Genomic DNA, 21643 nt, shown 5'->3' with positions numbered 1-21643 from the left:
ATAAGAGTTCATGTACTTACTTCAATGAGAAAGAGTAAAATCCGAAAGTTGCTTGATTAATCACCAAAAATCACTTGCAAGAATCTCAAAATCTAACACTAATATACAAAATCTAATAATATGATGTCTAACAATGGTCTGGAGTCTAACCTAATAATCAATGGTCCAGACTCCGACATCTAAAACGAGGTTTTTTGAACTATTTATAGAAAATAAAAACCTAATTATACAAGGACTCTATTTACTTGAAATCTGTCAAAACGCGGCTGGGTCGACGGACCTCGCGACGGATCGTCGTGGTCACGACGGACCGTCATGGATTTCGTCGTCCCATACTTGTGCAATTTCTTCTGCTGCTCTCTTCATTACAGTCCAGTCATAGGTCCTATTTTAATTCTTTTAGGAATAAGAACTTGGACTTTGACTAGATACCCCCACACTTTGAAATATTTCAAGTTGGATTTCCTTCCTTTCCATTTCTCATATGGAAAAGATTGTATTCTGATCAAACAAAATCGCTCTCTTTCTAAAAACACAAAACTTTTTGTTGTTCCCTTTTTAGTAAGGATAGTTCCTCCACACAAGTTTTTTGTAAACCCGAACTTATAAATAATGCATCCATCATTTCTTTCAACGTTCGTTTTTTCATTAGATTGAGGTGAATATGGCAGTAGTTTGATGGATATTCCACTTTCCAAACATATTTCTGCACAATGAGATTTATACTCTTCATTCTTATCACTTCTTATATTTTTTCACACTGATTTTTAAACTTCGATATTACATTGTCTGGACATTTCTATTGCTTCATCCTTACCATTCAGCAAATAGACATAGTCATTTCTAATGCAATTCTCAATAAAAGTAACAAATAATATTTCCCACCATGAGATGTGTTAACACCCAAATTTTGACTCTCCTCGATAGTAATTATTGCCGAGCTTCTCGAGTTTAAACAATTTAAAGTAGTTAATTCTTAGATTTTGAAAATAATAAAATAATAATAATAAATAAATTTTAGCTTGCAAGTTATTTTAAATAAGATTTTGACATTTTGTTTTAGCTAGCGTTTTGTCTTATACAATTATTCGTATAATTTTTTAAATTTTATCGATACTCAAAATCGAAAAAATAATGATAGTAACATTTTGTTTTATATGAATACTTGGTTAATTATTCTAGCTTATTTTTGAATCTTTAGTTTATATCCAGATTAATTATTTTCTTTTGTTAACCTCGAGAAGCTCGTTGATCAATTATATTAATTCCTCTTATTTTAAATTCTGTTCTAATTAGCCATTACAAGTTGATTTGGGCTAAATGGGTAATATTCTAAAAACCAAATTTTGGGCCATCTATTAGTCGATTTTCAATCTTTCGGCCCTTTTTTTTCCTTTTTTTTTTTATCTTTGGAGGCCTCCTAGGAAATACCATGCAAGACAAATTCCCTTTAATTCCCAGCAACTTTGGGCTATTTCTTGATGACAACATTGACCCCAATCCCAAGCCCATTTCCTCTGATCAAGCACTTATACAACCCATTTTTTTTAGCCGACCCTCTCCAGAAATCCTTTGACCCGACCCATCCTTTCCCCTTTTTGCCAAACAGACGCATATAGCAATCCCCAAAGAGTGCTGCAACAAAAGGAAAGAAGAAGATTTGTGATTTCCAGCTCCTAGAAGGCGTGATGACGAAGACGAAGTCAATCCCAATAAATCGTGATTCCCTGCCGCGACTCAGCCCCAAGCGCGCGTGGGAAGAGAGTAGCAACGGCTTCTGCAAATTTCGTTGTTCGTCCCTGTTTCTCGTACGATACCCAGCAGCAGTATCACGCGAAGCGGTCCTTTGGGCTTGAGATCGAGCCACGTTGAACTAAGACGTTGATAATTTATCTGAGCCGTCCATCTTCTCCTCTCATCCAATTTCGTGAGGATTTGCTTGAGAATCCGTACGCGGAACCAGTTGGCTTTTGAGATTTTGAAATTGGTTTTTGGTTTTGAAATCTCAACTTTACCCTTTTTTGGTAGTTTTTTTTTCTCTTCGTAACCCTAATTTCTGGGTATAAAAAGCTCCCTCTCTATTCTAAAATGAGAGGGAGGAGAGTTAGAAAAGAGGCGACCTTTAGGGAGAAATTTTTGGAAAACAAAAGGGAGTTACTAGAGATTCTCGAGTTCTTAGATTTTAGCGGAGAAAATTGTTTGGGGTTTTGTTTTTTTGAAGTTGAATTCTCAGGAAAAGAAAGTACTTATAAAGTTCCAGCGAGATGGCCTAAGATACGGAAAAAAAAACAATTTTCAAAGAAAACGGAGTAAGAACTCTTCCTGTAGGTGTTGAGTTCGATATTTTGCTTAAGCCCTCAACTGCTGCTCGTGTTTGGGTTCTTTCAGTGGTCGTCCCCTGCCCGTTTGTCCCAAAACGCTGTCCGGAAAAAGGTAACCTCTAATTACAATTCATACCTTAGCGTACTGGCTTGTTTTGACTGACAAACTAATTAAATATTAGAAGATTAGGCTGTCTCGACTGCTTGCAGACTTCAAATCAGTAGCATAACTTTATTTTGTTCGTACAGTTCCTCAAGTTTTTTTAGCTCCTTTTCTCTTGTGTCAACGCGTTTAGTTCATTTCAGTTGATCGTATGCTGGTAGTTATGAATAAGAGTTGAAATTATTTGTTCTATCTTGTATTTAGTTTGGAATATGACATGAATATGTATGTGGACATCGAGGACTGGTCATCATCTGTCGTTGTTATTATTTTTGACTTTCCTAGCATCATTGTGCTTGAGTTCAAAGTGCTACATTAGTTTTAACATTTAATGCATAGCGTCATATTCTTCTTCCTTTCACCCCTAGTTAAATAAAGAAAGCAATGTATCGAGTTTTTTTAGTGTTGTGCCTTGCATGCATTACATGTTGTTTCGAACTTCCCCATTTGAATGATTGTCGGGTCTGTCTCGAAGTATAGGGTTCCTTCTCTATCTTTCATGCCTTAATGTGTCCTGATTTCTAGTCTCTTTTGCCAAGCTTGTTGTCTACTGTTCATTCTTTTCATTCCTTAAGTCGCTATTTTTTTTAGAATTCGTGTTCCATCTTTTATCTGGTCGTCGGGCATTGTCCAGCATAGGGTTTTTTTAATCAAGCGTAGTATAAGGATTCATATAGTATTAATATGCATCTTTCTTCAACACTGTTTCCCGCTTAAGTCCTCTATTAATAACCATCATTTTGATATGCCGGCAAGACTGAACTGCAAGTTTCGTTTGTTGCCATTATCCATGTTATATATTCCAGTTATTGCCTTATATGTTAATTAGCTTTCATGTTGTATTTAGAGAAATTAATGGAAGCAGAACTATGTTAGTACAAACCGAGGGTTGACCCTGAATTCTTGTTTATTTTTTTATCGTCGTCAGTTCGAAATGCCTAGAGAATGTGTTTGTGCATTCTAGTATACTTAACTTTAGTAAAGGGATCTATTTTCTTCTCCGTTTTGAGTTTGACAGGCATTTGACATAAGTTATTAATCCATTTGCTTGCTGGTTTTCTGGTTTATGTGGGTTAAGCAGTGATTCCCTTTTGATGCATTTGTTATTTTAGGATTAATTGATCATAGTTAAGCTATGATTTGGAAATAACATATATTCGAGTACTAACTTTTATTCTTATTTTTATTGTCGCATGTGAAATCTACCCCGAGGTTCATCGTGAACCCCCTACTCCTTCCTTCTGCGTCACTCAAGAGAGATTTTCAAAGCTCAATTCCTTTCCAGTCAAACTCATTAATTGACGTACAGGTCCCATGTTAAAAGGATTCGAACGGATCAAGAAGTTGAAGAAATCAGACAAAGGAGTCCAACTTTATTTTTCTCTTTTCAGAGCGTTGTATTTGTCTTTGGGCATAAGCCCTTGTTTTTTTTTCTTTCCCTGTAATTATTTTGTATCTATTATTGTTTAGTCTAGGACAGGTACGAAAGAAAGTCGAATGGGTCAAAAACCCGTAGCAGGTGGGTCAAAATACCGGTCCAGGCGAACAGAAACCGGTTTGGACCTAACTCTCTCTCTCTCTCTCTCTCTCTCTCGTTCACTTTCTCATTTACTTGCTTTATTTGCCGGTAGCTTTGACGGTCGAAAACTCCAAATCCCCATAGAACGCCCTAAACGTTTTGTCAACTTAAAATTAATTTCAAACCGATCTTAAAAGAGTGAATAAATTCGCGAACCATTTATAAAATCAATTACTTTGTTTCAAGCAAACTCTAAGCAATATTTCATTTCAAAAATAAATTAAATTTTAGCCAGATAAAGTTAGTTGTCGGATAGCCGTGATTAAGCGGAACGTCTTAGGTGCTTTCAAAACCTTCCTAAGACGTTAATAGGAATCCTCGAACCCCTTTTAAAATATTTTCAAATGATTTTATCTGTTTAAGTCTTTTGAAAATGATAGTTTTCTTAATTTTTCTTCAAAATTAAGTGGCGACTCTCCAAAAACCGAAAATTCTTTAAAACACATATTTTCCAATTTATGATAAAACAGAAATGGTGACTCCGCTGGGAAAATAGGATGATTCTAACCTTAAAACTAACGTATTTTGGCTATGTGAGTTAACTGTTTATCTGTTTATCTATTACTTTATTGAACTGTTGCATTCATGACATATCATAATTTCGTCAAACGACGATTGTTTCATTTCCACTAAAGGACGATTATGCGGGTTCGCAGTCGTTCATTAACCAAAATTTTCTCGGGACACCCTGACAAGTGTAGTTGGCTACTTGAGAGCCAACGATTGTTAACTGTCCCAGCCCAAGTAGTCCTCTTGGGTAACCCTTTCCACTCTAAATACAACCCACTCTTAGTTAAACTAAGATAGAGCGGAACCCAATCCTGAAAAATAGCGCATTGGCCTAAGATGACCCAACACCCAAAGAGTGTTGGGCCCATTAGAATGACCACCATGAGTCCAAAGAGCCCACGACTCGATAGGACGATCATATTTATGTGTTCTGAAGGATGTATTGCGTGTTTAAATGTTTGTTGTATCGTGGGGGGGGGTGGCAATTAACTAGTTGTATGTTTTTGTAGATGTCGAGTCAATTCCTCCATTTCAACATGGTCACCAAGACACCCGACATTCTTCATGTATGGTGGGATAACCTCAAAGATGGTCAAAAGAGATAAATCTCGATTCACTTGGGTCACTTACCTTCAATAATGGACTTCAAGGTATGACCCACGTTTATCGAGGTTATCACTCGATTCTGGGATCATGAGAAGATGGTTTTTCGATTTAGAGATGTCAAAATATCGCCTATGCTAGAGGAAATTAAGGATTGTCTGGACTCTATCGGGACATGTGGCAAAAGGAAAAAATGTCCAAATCATTACATCCTTCTTCCAGATAAGTCAACTAGTGAAGAATTGAAGAACATATTGTTGCTAGTAAACGCAAACTGGTTGGAGACCCACGATATACCACTAATGAGATTTTTCGAGAGATGGGGGCATGCCAGCTATTTCAGACTATTTCTGAATGAATTCCACAATTACAGTACCTGGAGGCAGACTCAGACTATCGCTTTCTCTACATGCATTCTAGGAACTATGGTATTCCCTAAAGATGAGGGAAAGGAAATCGACACCGGGCCGTGATGGTAGTGGACGCTATGTTTAGAGGAATTGGTATAAAACAAGAAGAAAAAAAGTACTGTAGTTTGGCCCCGGTCATTTTGTCCGACATTTATCGATATTTAAGTCTGTGTAACAATGGGTTCCCGTTTTTCCAAGGTTGCAACATTCTACTTCAATGGTGGTTGATTGAATATCTCTGTAAAAGGGACGACACCCAGCCACAGGAGTTGGCCAAAACCGAGCCAGATGAGTCCTCTTGATAATTATGAATTCTATCTAAGTGTTCGCAGATTTCCAATTCATACCACCAGGGATGCGTGGGCGAGGGTATTTTATGATCTGAGGGAAGGAGATATACAGTGGATGTTACCGAATTTTAAGTCCGAGAGGATAGCAGCACAAGGGGCCAAACTTCCATTTTTAGTCCTTCATGGCATCAGAGCATTGCGGCCTTACAACCCGACAAGAGTGATGCGAAAATTTGGTAGAACACAAGTCATACCCGCCCAAGGAGATGCTAGCTTTTTTGTCGTCGAGAACGGCAAAATACCTTTCGCCAAGATCATCCTCCAAGAATGGGCCGGACGTGTCAACATAAAGTGGGATATGACCGAGAACAGATATGAAGCGGGGTATGTCGACGAATATAAGACATGGTTGTAGAATGATCTGCATGGTATAGTGGATTCGATACCACGCACAGGTTGAGAAATTTAAGACGTACAGACAAGGCTTCATATCCATGCAAACCATTTTCAACAAGAGTGGGACCGAAGGGAGCAAGAATTTCAGCAGAAGGAGCAAGAATTTCAAAAGAGAGAACAAGAATTTCAACAAAGGGAGCGAGAGTACCAATTCCGAGAGTTAGAAAGTCAGAGGGTTTTAGCTGAGATGTCACAAGAGCTAGCCGATACAAGGGCTTCTCTGATGCGTTTGGACACGATTCTGGATGAGCAGATGAACACTTTACGAGCTGTACCAACATCTTCCAAAGTTGTGTTTGCTGAGCCGTACGTGTTCACCAGCAAGTGCATCATCCGCGAAGAAGTAGAGAAGGCCAGAAGAGGAGCTGAGCCATCAACCTTTTAACTCCCCTGCGTGGGATTATTTTCTATCTGTATTCGCATCACATCCCCCTCCCTAAATGTATCCCGTTTATTAAAATTATGTAATGAACGCTATGATATTTGATGAAGTTTATTTTTGGGATACAACTATTTGTTTAAATGACGCAATACATCCTTCAGATCGCTAGGACTACCCTTGGCACAAAGGGTCACATGCATGATTAGGACGCGATATATGTGTGTTTAATTGCTTATGTGTTATGTTGCTATGAATGAGGATATCAAAACCCATTCCTATCCAGAAATTTCCAAAGAATATACAGAAGCCACTATTACAAAATGTCCGACCGAAATTTCCAAGTCTTATGTTTCTCACTCAAAAGACCTCCTCCTATACCACAAATCCTAAAACATTACTTTATCGTCTCAGGAAAGGCAAAATCACTGCTATGGACAAAGGTAAGAACATCCAGATGGAGCTCACTGAAGTAGAACTACAAAGAAATATTGAACGGATCACTCGGGAAATTCAAGAAGCCAAGGAGGAGGGACTTAGGGTCGACATGGCCACCGCAATCTACAATGCTGCAACCGTGACGTTGGATGAGGATCTGGCATCACAGATGAAAAGAAAGAAGGATGTTAAGATGGAGACAGAGGATTTGCGAGAAAAGTTGGACATGCTTCGATTGAAAGTGCAAGAAAGAGAAGCTAGAGAAGAGAGGATAGAATCGGAGACAGCTACTCTGTTAGCTAAAAGCATGTCACTCGATCAGGAGCTGACAGTGGAAATGGAAGGATTCGACTCCATGAGAGAAAGGATGGCTGCATTAAGCAAAAAAAACAAAGCTTTCCATAGCAACGAGATTGATAAACTTCGGAAAATGGGCAAAAAATACCCCGTCTATGAGCAAGAAGCCAATATTGGTCCCGGCAGCGCATCACTCTGAAGCGACTGAGGAAGACGACGACGAGGAAATCGTCTACAAGCCTCCATTCCTAGGTCGTCTGAAAGGAGGAGACTAATGTTGCAACAAGAAAGGAAATGTCTAACGTGTCGTTATCATTTTATCTTTCAAGAGTTCTACTGTTGCCTTTTAATTTCCTGTAATCGTAATCGTAATGTTTTACCTTGTACTCGAACTACGTTGGGCCTGAATTCTCCTTGTGAGATACGTAGGCAGCCTCTCCAGGCCCGACCCTATTTTTTAAAATTTTCATTCTCTCCCTCATGTTACGAGAAGATACGAAAACCAGAGCGGACGTCAAAGAGCAACCGCAAGAAGACCATAGCTTAACATAATTTAGCCTTTCTGAGACAATGTCCAAAATAGAAACAAGTAAACTCCTGCTTGTTAAAAAAAATGTGTTCCGTCCTTACTCATGGGTGAAGATATACTCAAACAAAGTAACTTGTGTGTTTATCTGCTCTCTGTGTGATATTATGAATTTTGTATTCTGAATCTGCACTGACAAATCTGCCTTTGAGTTGTTTTCCTTCTCAGGTACTTAGAAACTGATCTGTGTCGATCTAAAGCTGGCAGATCATCCTTATTTCACCAGATCAAAAGGTCCCGCAGATTCCTTCCCTAAACAAAGCTCAGACAGAGGAAGGGCAGTTATGGGGGATAATAATGAATAAGTGAGTCTTACTGATGTTGTGGTGGCTCAACCCAGGATTTGCTGCTAACGCCGCTGATGGGAGGCCTCCAATCTACTTCCCTTCCTCAAATATGGATCCACCTCAGAATCATCCATCTACACCTGTTCAGAATCCGTCGCTTATAGATCTGACTACCCAAAATTCCCAATATGCTTTTGCATCCTACCAAACTCCATCTCCTCTTCAAAACAACCAACTTCAAATACCGCCCCATCCTCAAAATACTCACCATCAAACCGCTTCACCGCCACAAAATCAAAACCAAAACCAGAACCAAAATGCTTTCAATCCCCAAACACCTCATCACCATTTAAATCAGAAGACCAATCCTCAGGCCTACCCACAGAATTACCAAACCGCCCAAAACGCTCAAAGTCCCTCTGTAGCTCCACCCCTACCAAAGAGAGCCACTTTTCAAGTTCCCCTCCCTGCCGAGCACGATGTCCATGGTTCTGAGTTTGACCATTACGAGGAACAAGAAAAGGAATGGAGGACAAAGGAAGATGTAAGGGTCGATATAAAAGAGGAAATCAAGAAGTCCATGAAGGAGCTATAATGCATCCCCTACATCGCTGGACTTAGTTACGAGGACTTGTGTATCCACCCAGAAATGGACCTTCCAGAAGGGTTCAAGATTCCGAAGTTTGACACCTTCGGAGGAGTGGGCAACCCTATGGCTCATTTGAGAGCCTATTGTGACCTGCTCGTAGGAGTTGGAAGGGACGAAGCTTTATTGATGCGGCTCTTCAGTTGGAGCCTGTGTGGAGAAGCTCTCGAATGGTTTACCTCGCACGAAACCTTACAATGGCCCAACTGGAATGCATTGGCCAAAGACTTCATCGATCGATTCGCTTACAACGTAGAAATAGTTCCCCATCGATATCCTCTGGAGAAGATGAAGCAAAAGTCAACCGAAAGCTATAGGGAGTTCGCCTATAGGTGGAGAAAAGAAGCAGAAAGGGTGAGGCCACCCATGACTGAGAAAGAAATCATTGAAGTTTTCGTGCGCGTGCAAGAGCCGGAATATTATGATAGAATCATGTTGCTCGTTAGAGCAAAGTTTTCCGAGATAGTCAAGATTGGTGAGACTATCGAAGACGGTTTAAAATCAGGAAAGATAGCCCGTGTAGCCGCATCACCTGGGTTTTCAGGTTTGTTAAGAAAGAAAAGAGAAGAAGTTGCTGCTATTTCATATGGGGGAAGGAAAACCCCCAGAAGTTCATCATATTCCCAAGGTCATTCCCGGCCTTCCCCAAAGTCCTACCAATCTTGTTACACGCAATCTAGTCATCCCAACAATCAGAATGCTACCTCCATTTATCCAAACGTCCAAGCTGCCGTATACCAAAGTCCACCCCCAAATTTCCAAAATCTTTCTCCCATTTACCCAAATTACCCTCAACCATACCAAATTCCATCTCCCTATCAGGGTATTGCTCCCAACTGTGCTAACGTACAATCGAGCTACCGAGCACCCCCTCCTATTTATCAAGTCCAAGATCCACTATACCAAAATCCTCCTCCGAATTACCAAGATCCATCGCCAAATTACCAAACAAATCCATATCCTAGAAGCCAAGTCCCTCGTCCAAATACCAGAAATTATCAACAGCTACCTCCTCCTCAACAAGGCAATTATGACCCTCCCCGACCCAGATTTGAGAAGAGGCCTTCAAGTAACTTTACTGCACTCGCGGAAAGCAGGACCAAACTGTATGAGAGACTAGTTGCGGCTAGATACATCCACCCTGTGGGGCCCAAACCCGTGGATGTCACTTCAAAATTCTACAAACCCGATCAGAGATGTGCTTATCATTTCAACAACGTTGGGCACGATACTGAAGATTGTATCAACCTCAATCACAAAATTCAGGATCTGATTGATCAAGAGGTAGTCTCTCTCCAACCGGCGGCACCAAATGTCAACACAAACCTGTTGCCGAATCATGGAGGCAGCAATATCAATATGATCGAGACAGATAAAGACTGGTGTGGAACAAAGATGATTACTCCCATCGTTCACGATGATTTGGAAAGAGCTGTCGCTTCTTTAAGCGTCAAAGAAAAGAGAGAGTTTGTTATTTTTACACCTGCAAAGGCTGTTGCCTCGGTGTCATCAGAAACTCTCGTCAAGCCTAAGTTTGTTATTGAAACAGTTGCTGCTCAAGGCATGACCAGGTCTGGAAGGTGTTACACTCCTAACGAGCTTGCTCTCGAAGGACGGAAGAAGGATCAGGCCAAAAGGCCGATAAGCGAAGGAGAGGCGGAGGAATTCTGGAGAAGGATGCAACCAAAAGATTATTCCATCGTCAAGCATTTAGAGAAGACTCCAGCTCAGATATCCGTATGGGCCTTGCTGATGAGCTCTCAATCCCACAGGCAGGCCTTAATGAAAGCTCTCGATGATACGTACGTACCCGCAGGTACAAGAAGTAATAACGTGGCCGCCATGATTCATCAGGTTCTTCGAGGGCACCGAATCAGTTTTTGTGACGATGAGCTGCCTACTGAGGGGAGGTCTCACAACAAGGCATTACACATCACTGTGATATGCCGTGAAAAGGTTGTCAACCGCGTTTTAGTAGATGATGGATCTGGTCTGAATATCTGCCCGTTGTCGATATTGAGGCAGCTAAGGTTTTACCTTGGGAAACTAGAGCAAAACGAGGTCAACGTGAGAGCCTTTGATGGGGTTTAGAGAGACACACTGGGAGCAATGAATTTGACCATTCAAATGGGCCCCGCAGAATTCAGCGCGCAATTTTAAGTATAAGATATAGAAGTACCAGTTACAACCTTCTTCTGGGAAGGCCGTTCATCCATATGGCTAGAGTTGTCCCCTCTACTCTCCACCACATGATGAAGCTCGTATGGCAAAACGAAGAGCTGGTTATCCATGGCGAGGGGAGTCACCTTGGCAGACAGGTTCCGATCATTGATGAGATACCGCGAGGTACGTATTTTTACACAGTGGAGCTGGTGAATGCCGCCGGCAAACCCGCAGACCCCCATGCCTGCCGTGTACAAGATGATAGACACTGTGATGCTGCAGAATGGTTTTAAGCCAGGGTTCGGATTGGGAAGAGATTCCCAAGGAATTATTGAGCCTGTTCCGGTCCTCGTTAAGGGATCCAGATATGGTCTGGGGTACATCCCCACAGATGATGATATGAAGGTGAAGAAGAAAAATGATCAAGCTTTGACTAAGACGATCCCGCATCTGTATCAATCCTTTCCAATCCGAGAGTATGCCGAGCGTGAAGACCTTAGGGAAGGAATCAGTTACCTCTTTGAGGAGATCAATGCTGTTGTCGAGGAAGAGGTCGAGCTAGCTGGTATCCGCGATGTTGAGCCAGGGGAGGTGCTGGGAACTGGACCTCCACGCCGATCCTTATACCCCGAACTCTTCGGTAGAAAGGCGTTATTTCATGCATATTAAAATTGGTGGTAGTCCGGAAGAGGCCCGAGACCCACCATTTTTGCATTTTCTTAACTGTTCGAATTTTTGAATTTTCATTGTAATGTTCAAAAAGGAAACATGGCTCCATGACATGGCCAATGTTTGCATTGTTTTTAAATGAAAGCCTCTTTGTTTTTAACTTTGTTTATTTAGTTGTTTGTTATACCTTACTTTCCTAATTTTGTTTGTTTATGATTTCAGTAACATAAGTTACAGACTTGGCAATGTCATGTTATGTCACGAGCTAAATGAACAAAATGAGGCAGGTGACGACGAGGTTGACGATTATGAAGAAGAAAGTGAGGAACCAGATTATGTCGCTGAGGAATTTTGGCAGTTCGAGAATCAGCATAAACCAAAACTAGAGGAGACGTAAACGGTGAATTTGGGAGATCCGGAATGTGTTAAAGAGGTTAAGATCAGCATCCACCTAAATGAAGCTCAGAAAGAGGGCCTAGTTCATTTGCTTGCTGAATATATTGATGTGTTCATTTGGGAAGTCGGTGACATGCAAGGGTTGAGTACCAATGTCGTATCTCATAAGCTGCCGATTAACCCGGGGTTTAGTTCGGTGAAGCAAAAAACTCGAAAATTCAAGCTTGAACTAAGTTTGAATATTAAGGAAGAGATCACCAAGCAAATAGAGTCCCGATTGGTGGAAGTGACACAATATCCAACTTGGCTGGCCAATGTTGTTTCGGTCGCCAAGAAAGACGGGAAAATCAGGATTTGTGTTGACTATAGAGATCTCAACAAAGCTAGCCCGAAGGATAATTTTCCGTTGCCGAATATTCATATTTTGATTGACAACTGTGCCAAGCATGAGATGCAGTGGTTTGTGGACTATTACGCTGGCTATCACCAAATTCTGATGGATGAGGAAGACGCGAAAAATACGACTTTCATTACACCTTGGGGTGTATATCACTATGGGGTTATGCCGTTCGGCCTCAAGAATGCGGGTGCCACCTACATGAGAGCTATGACGACAATTTTTCATGACATGATTCATAAGGAGATTGAAGTGTACGTGGATGATGTCATAATCAAGTCCCGCGAGAGTCCAGACCACTTGACACATCTAAGGAAATTCTTTGATTGTATGTGTCTTTTCAACTTGAAGCTGAATCCCGCCAAATGCGCTTTTGGAGTTCCAGCCGGAAAATTGTTTGGATTTATAGTCAGCAGAAGGGGTATTGAGCTCGACCCTTCTAAGATCAAACCAATTTAAGAGTTACCTCCGCTGAAGACGAGAAAAGAGGTGATGAGTTTCTTAGGGAGGTTAAACTACATCAGTCAATTCATAGCTCAATCAACCGTGGTGTGTGAGCCTATTTTCAAGCTACTGAAGAAAGACGCCCCGACAAAGTGGACTGAAGAGTGTCAGACTGCTTTTGATGCTATCAAGAACTATTTATCCAATCCACCGGTATTGGTTCCTCCGCGAGAGGGAAGTCCTTTGTTGCTGTACCTGTCGGTCTCAGATAGTGCATTCGGATGTGTACTTGGTCAACACGAAGAGACAGTAAAGAAGGAAAGGGCTATCTATTATATAAGCAAGAAGTTCACTCCATACGAGTCTCGTTACACTTTGTTGGAGAGAACGTGTTGTGCGTTGACATGGATAGCCCAGAAGCTGAGACATAATTTGTCTTCCTATACTACATACCTCTTTTCCAGAATGGATCCACTAAAGTATATCTTCCAAAAGGCGATGCCGACCGGAAAGTTAACTAAGTGGCAAATGCTGTTGAGCGAATTTGACATTGTGTATGTGACTCAGAAAGCGATAAAGGCACAGGCTTTGGCTGATCATCTTGCTGAAAATCCCATTGATGAAGAGTATGAACCACTTAAGACTTATTTTCGATGAAGAAGTGTCATTCGTGGTTGAGGATATTTCTGAAGCATATCCAGGTTGGAAATTATTCTTTGATGGAGCGGCAAATCATCAAGGCAGGGGTATTGGAGCAGTCTTAGTGTCAGAATCCGGTCAGCACTATCCCATGGCGGCTAAGTTTCGATTTAATTGCACGAACAACATGGCCGAATACGAAGCTTGTATTCTTGGTTTGAAGATGGCTATCGACATGAATGTCTACGAGTTGTTGGTTATTGGAGACTCATATCTTTTGATTCATCAAGTTCAAGGAGAATGGGTTGTGAAGAACCCGAAGATTGTACCTTATGTACAGTATGTACAGAAGTTGTGCAAGAGATTTCGTAAGATCGAGTTCAGACATACTCCCAAAATACAGAATAAATTGGCCGATGCTCTTGCCACCATCGCTTCGATGATTAAACATCCGAATACGGATTATATTGAAGCAAAACCAGACGGTTTGCCTTGGTATTTTGATATAAAGAAGTATTTGGAGTCTGGAACTTATCCTGAAGATGTTACGGCAAACCAAAAGAAGTCGATACGCCGTGTGGCTCTCAATTTCTTTCTAAGTGGAGAAGTCCTTTATAGGAGGACTCCAGATTTGGGTCTTCTAAGATGTGTTGATGTTGTTGAAGCTGTGAAGCTTATTGAATAGATACATGCCGGAGTCTGTGGTACGCATATGAACGGGCTCACTTTGGCAAGAAAGATCCTACGAGCCGGGTATTTCTGGATGACTATGGAGAATGATTGTTGCAAATTTGTGAAAAAGTGCAACAAATGTCAAGTGCACGGTGATTTGATCAGAGTGCCACCTCACGAACTTAATGCTATGAGTTCACCTTGGACATTCGTAGCTTGGGGAATGGATGTCATCGGTCCGATAGAGCCAGCCGCTTCTAATGGACACAGATTCATTTTTGGTTTCCATTGATTATTTCACTAAGTGGGTGGAAGCAGCTTCTTACAAGTCGGTGACCAAGAAAGTGGTGGATGATTTTGTTCGCAATAATCTGATATGCAGATTTGGAGTGCCAGAATCCATCATTACTGATAATGGTGCAAATCTCAATAGTCACTTGATGAGAGAGATATGTGAGCAATTTAAGATTACTCATCGAAATTCAACTGCTTATCGTCCCCAAATGAACGGAGCTGTAGAGGCCGCCAATAAGAATATCAAAAAGATTTTGAGGAAAATGATTGACAAGCATCGAGGTTGGCATGAGATGTTACCATATGCTTTATTGGGATACCGCACGACTGTCAGAACGTCAATTGGAGCCACTCCATATTTGCTAGTATATGGAACAGAAGCAATCATACCTGCTGAAGTCGAGATACCGTCTATAAGAATAATCCAAGAAGCTGAGTTAAGTAACGCTGAATGGGTCAGCAAGCGGATTGATCAACTAACTTTGATTGATGAGAAGAGAATGGTTGCCGTTTGTCATGGTCAGTTTTATCGACAGAGAATGATTCGTGCTTTTCACAAGAAAGTGAGAGCCAGAATTTTTGAAGTTGGTCAATTGGTTTTTAAGCGTATTTTTCCTCATCAAGAAGAGTACAAAGGAAAGTTCGCACCAAACTGGCAAGGTCCTTACATGGTTCGTAAAGTATTATCTGGAGGTGCTTTGGTCCTGTCGGAGATGGATGGCACCGTATGGCCTAAACCTATCAACTCGGATGCTGTCAAGAGATACTACGTGTGAAGCTGTGGTTTGCATTTCTGTTATTTACTTGTAATCATTCTATTTGCTTGTATTTGTTTTGCTATAATTTTTATCCCTTTGTAATGAACTACGTCTGACCTGAATTCTCAACAATGAGATACGTAGGCAGCCTATGTCGGCTTCGGTCACCCCATTTACCCCTCTAATGTTTCCTTGTATTTGAACTACGTTCGACCTAAATTCTCAAGAATGAGATACGTAGGCGGCCTATGTCGGCCTCGGTCGGTTTCTTTGTAATTTTTCTTATTTCGTTACTTTTGAGGGGGGAACTATGTTTGACCTGATTCCTGCCTCAACGGGATACGTAGGCGCTACAAGGGTTCAGTCATATTTCCCGTAAGATTTCTATTCCTCTTTACAATAGAAACTGGGACAGAATTTTTGAGAGGGACTCAAAAATTCTCGAGAAGAAGATTCTTCCTCAGCAAGTCAATACTGAAGGTGTTTCGAGATTTGCAAGTGGGACAGAAATTTTGAGGATGACCTCAAAATTTCAGCACAGATTTATCTGCAAGTCCGGAGCGAATCTGAAAACTCCCCAACGAATGATCAGATAGCCCTTCAAGCATCAGACTCGAAGAAGTTTGTTAAGCCTGATATGACATGACTTGGCAGAGACCTTTTTTAGATACTATTTCTCGAAAATTTATTTCTCCTAAATTTTCCTTTCTATGTTTCATTTGTTTTGACATAAAATATTTTGTCTCATCTATCAAGAGTCGGATGATCGGGAAATCAACCGGAAATAGCGGGACAAGAAGCAGACAACTGAAGAAATCGACACAGATTAGTTCGTCTTTAAAACTAACAATTTTTCTGTGGACGCATGTTAATAACTTTGCTCTGAAATCAACAAATTCTTCCGGTGGATGAATATGGAGAAGTCAAAGGAGGATAAAACTAACCCAAAATCAATAGTTTTCCTAGAAGCAGGAAGCATTTTATATCGCTTATGTCGGAGACTTGGGAATATGAATTGTTTATTTCAATCAATTTCCAACAACATGAAATTTATAAAGAACGTCCAGCTAGATTCGAAGGAGAATATCAAGCGAAAATCTCAAGGAAAAGTTTATGGTTTCCATAAAGGACGTCATTTGCATCATAATGTTGGATATGATACTACCCATTACCCGAAGGGGTCAGTTATTTTATTATCGATCAAGACGATATACTATCTGGAAGTCGTTTTACAGTTATCATCGTTGGAGGCCATATGATTATTCATTCATCGCAGAAGATCATGCATCGCGAGTCGATATTCAATAATCGTGAGTCAATATCCATGCATCGCAGAAGATCATGCATCGCGAGTCAATGTCCATACATCACGGAAATCATGCATCGCGAGTCAATATTATGCATCGCAGAAGATCATGCATCACGAGTTAATATCCAAGCATCGCGAGAAGATTTCATACCTCGCAGAAATTATGCATCACGAGAAGATTCCATGCCTCGTCGAAATTTATGCATCGCGGGAAGATTTCATACCTCGCATAAATTTATACATCGCGAGAAGATTTTATACCTCATAGAAATTTACGAGAAGATTTCATACCTCGCAGAAGTTTATGCATCGTGAGAAGATTTCATACCTCGCAGAAAGTTACGCATCGCGGGAAGATATTCATGCCCCGCTAGAAGGCATGCACTACCAAAAAAGGGAAATCGTGCATCCCAAATAAAATATTTTTCCATCGGCATCAACTGCATTTTTTTAGTTTGATAAAAGTAAACAGCAAGAAGAGAATCGAAAACACATCAAGAGAAATGCTAGCACACTGCATCAACTTTCCTTTATGTTGACATCGGATGAAGAATACATTGAAGATTATATTGCAAACACAAGACATAAGCTTTATTTGCTTTACGTTAGACCAATTGAGTCGGCGTCAAATGTCGAGGAGAACGATTAAGTGTCGACGCGGTAAAAGACACTGTCTCCCATTTAATTGCATTTTTATGCTGACGAGTTTTATCTCAGTCTCTGTCGAGAGCATCCAAAAGGATGAATTCTCCAAAACATACCACAGGTGCGGACGACATCAAAAGGGATGCAGCACAACGTGGAACTTTTTCTTAGCAGCGAATTGGGACACAGTCAAAAGAGGAATGTCAAACTCTTATGACGCGAGCAGTGGAACGACTGCCACCACAATCAAACCACACCCCTATCAGAAGGCACGTGGGTTTTCCTTTGAGTGTCGTCTGTTGCGGTCTCGCATCTCAAAATTTTGATCTACCGGAAGAAAGTTTCCAATCTAAGTGACAACGCGCCAAGAGTTTGGAAATTATATCCGTATAAGCTCTTACCTATGGATGTGAGCTCACCACATTCATGGCTAAGAGGTTACGAGCCTCCTTTTCATACTCGACCTATTTGTCACTCTTTCAGAATCAAAGGTTATCTAGCATAATGGATTTCCTTTTCAATCGATCGAGTCGAACTACAAACAGCCTGATTCCTGAAGTTTAAGGATATGTAGGCGGACTCAATGTTAAAACTCGGCTGTATTCCAACATTCGCTCTTAAATCTTATTCTCAAGCATTTCGGTGCCTTCGTAATTCGGTATCAGAATGAGTTTTGAATTTTTTTTCAAAATCGTGCATTAAATCAAGCATATTGAACTACAAGTGGCCTGAGTTCTCGTGTAGCCTGAGATATGTAGGAAACCCATATCTGGGGTTCGGCCATAATTCCTTAAGTCTGTACAAGGACTTTTGCTAGATATGAGGGCGTGGTAAGTCAAAATTGGCTTGGTCAATATCATTTTCCTTGAATCTCTTGCATCCATCCAAGTAAAATGAGGGACAGTTGTTGACACCCAAATTTTGACTCTCTTCGATAGTAATTATTGCCGAGCTTGTCGAGTTTAAACAATTTGAAGTAGTTAATTCTTAGATTTCGAAAACAATAAAATAATAATAATAATGATAATAAATAAATTTTAGCTTGCAAGTTATTTTAAATAAGATTTTGACGTTTTGTTTTAGATAGCGTTTTGTCTTATACAATTATTCGTATAATTGTTTAAATTTTATCGATACTCAAAATCGAAAAAAAAATGATAGTAACATTTTGTTTTACATGAATACTTGGTTAATTATTCTAGCTTATTTTTGAATATTTAGTTTATATCCGGATTAATTATTTTCTTTTGTTAACCTCGAGAAGCTCGTTGATCAATTATATTAATTCCTCTTATTTTAAATTCTGTTCTAATTAGCCATTACAAGTTGATTTGGGCTAAATGGGTAATATTCTAAAAACCAAATTTTGGGCCATCTATTAGTCGATTTTCAATCTTCCGGCCCATTTTTTTTCCTTTTTTTTTTTTTTAATCTTCGGACGCCCCCTAGGAAATACCATGCAAGACAAATTCCCTTTAATTCCCAGCAACTTTGGGCTATTTCTTGAGGACAACATGCCCCAAGTGTTCACATCACAAACATTGACTCAAGCAAGTAAGAACAAATAAAAACATTGAGTTCAAAAAGTTCTTCGCGAGGTAGCTTTTTCCACGCTAATATTTTGTTTCCTATTTCTTACAATTTTATGTGATACAAACATTGTTTAGATTGTCAAATGTCCTTTTCAGAAGGACATTTCCATAACTTTCAATATGATTGTTATAGAACTACCCATGAACAAAGTTTCATCGGGTTCAATAAAGACAATATAGTCCAAATGTTATTTTCACAAAAACATAACAAATGACTATTCACCAATATTGATGTCTATGCAAATACTTTTATTATAATAGACATATCTTTTCATGAAAAACCACAACATTTTAAGTGATAATTTTTTTTTCCATAAAAGAAAACAATTATTTTGAACAAGTATATATATAATTTGGATGTTTCATACTAGTCACACTATATACTAGTAATAGAGAAACTCAACAACCACAATAACAAATATACTCCAAGAATTTTGTGGGTATAACATAATACAAAAGTATCATTGAATTTTATATCTTTTGCTCCAAATTTAAATTAGACACCAAGTCTAATCATAAGCAAATAACCCCCACATTTCAAATGTGATCTCAAAATATTTTTCAAGTATTTGAAAATAATTTTTCCACATATTTTAATGTTGGAAACATTATTCTATGAAAGAATTATAGTGCTGCAACTCTCTTTGACAATGTTTACACAATGTCAAAGTTCATTCCATAGAGACACAAAATCACAAATTCTAAGTCACTGGTACTTTCCCTCTATCATAAATAGACATACCACTTAGTATTTTAAATACTAACAATAAGGACAAAAAAAATTGTACAATTTATTTCTATATTACATTGAAGTTTATAGAAAATAAAAAGTACAACACTTACTTATTATGTGAAGTTTTCATATTCTTCAAACCAATTGCATAGTCCAATTTATACAGAGTTTAAAACCACAAAAGTTTTTAGTCTACAAAAATCAGACACAGTAACATTTTTCATGGAGTACAAAACTACAAAAGTTTTTTTTTCCTCCAAAGAAAACAACACATATTCTTTATCACATAGAAATGTTTTTCTTATCAGATAGTCTTCCAACTATAACATTTTGACATACTATTTTATGGAACAAAAATATGCATCTCTCATTTTTGCAAACTAAAGAATTTTAAAAGCAACAATATTTGCGAAGTAAAATTCATTCCACAACATATGGTTTGCAGATCTTTTTTCAAAGATACACATAATTAAAAAAAAACAAAGATGATAACTCTTAGAAACTATTTTCCTCCTTAGATAATTTAATAAGAAGGTTACCTGGTAATCTTTAAACGGAATACCATAAAAATTTTCTGTTAGATTCTCACTTCGACCTTACTAAACAAAACAACGAATTATGGAGAAGTAATGCATTTATCTTCTACTTCCGTGATCAGATTCTCTCAATCAGTAGAATACAAAAAATACTAACAGTATATTAATTTCCTTAAGATTGTTGACCATCTTGTATTACAAACATACTTAGAACAAAACTTTGAACATCTTTGTAAGATAACAAAGTTTAAGAACATTTTCACAACTAGAAAATTAAAACTAGCAGCGAAACTAGAATCAGAAACAAATTTTAAAAAATATACGAAATATTTTTCTTAAAGAAGAATTGTTGTTAATATGTGTCTAAAGAATCTTACTGATTCAATAAACTTTGCAGAAACACGAAGTTATCAAGTTTAATGAACCAGTGAAGAACAAAAGAATAGAAGAACTGAAACTAATTCACAAATCTAAAATTTGTAAAACACGTACCAGAATCTGGAAAAATTTTAATAGGAAAAAGATCAAGTCCATTGAACTCACAGTGTCCCCTTAGGGAAATTATTCCCCTCTAGTATCCGAGGTCTGATTTGGAAAATATGACCTCCCAGGGTAAAATGATCTCAATCACCAGAGTATAGATACCAAAAGCTCCGGTGTCAGCGAACCACTCAACGACAGTAAAGTACACTTAGAATACTAGATTTAGTAGTTGAAGAAGAAGTCCATGAATTCCATATTAAAATGAGAGGAAATCCCTCAATTTGTAGAAAACAAAGGGTAGTGCGAAAAGGTTCTTATTGTGCCTTACCGGAAAGGTTCTGATTGTGCCTTACCGAAAAGGTCACAAACCTTTGGAAAAGTCACAATCTTTCAGAAAGGTCGTCACCTTTCATAAAAGTCACAACTTTCCATAAAAGTCACAACTTTTCATAAAAGTCGCAACTTTTCATAAAAGTCGCAACTCTTCATAAAAGTCGTAGCTCTTCATTTCCATTCACACCTTTTTAAAATCCAACACTTTGTAAACGCTTCCATGCCTGATGCAAAATTGCATCAAACTTCTCTGTTGCGTTAAAGATGTCCATGTAGAATGCCTTTCTATCTAACATGGATATCGAAAACCAACCATCACCATTCCGTCTTTCAACATCTCCAACTCTCCTTTCATTACACATAAATAGAACACCACTGAAAACACGTAGCAGTACTAGTGCTCCAATAATAGGAAGTACAGTGATTCGGATAAGCTTACGTCCCTTCGCCATCGAGTGCTTCTTCACCACAGAAGACGCCTTTCACAGGCCTTTTTAAGTCTAAAACCTCAAGTGACTTCATTTTCCCTATTTCAACAGAATGAGACTATTTAAATGGTTGTCAAAGATGAAGAGGGTCTCAACCTTTGACAGTGAGCCCGTTTGAGGTGGGATT

General features: G+C 39.2%; 1 long non-coding RNA gene across 1 annotated transcript in view; it reads right to left on the bottom strand.

The window, feature by feature from the left end:
* The window catches only part of LOC107003967, a 29031-nt gene extending 7668 nt beyond the window's left edge, over positions 1–21363 (bottom strand). The window contains exon 1 of the long non-coding RNA XR_003575341.1: positions 21234–21363. This is a non-coding gene — a long non-coding RNA (uncharacterized LOC107003967). The remainder of the gene's footprint in view (positions 1–21233) is intronic.
* Positions 21364–21643: the final 280 nt, after the last annotated feature.

The sequence above is a fragment of the Solanum pennellii genome, chromosome 11 (genome assembly GCF_001406875.1).
Source record: "Solanum pennellii chromosome 11, SPENNV200".
NCBI lineage: Eukaryota > Viridiplantae > Streptophyta > Magnoliopsida > Solanales > Solanaceae > Solanum > Solanum pennellii.
The sequence above is the reverse complement of the archived record's forward strand: the minus strand, read 5'-3'. Positions and strand labels throughout refer to the sequence as shown.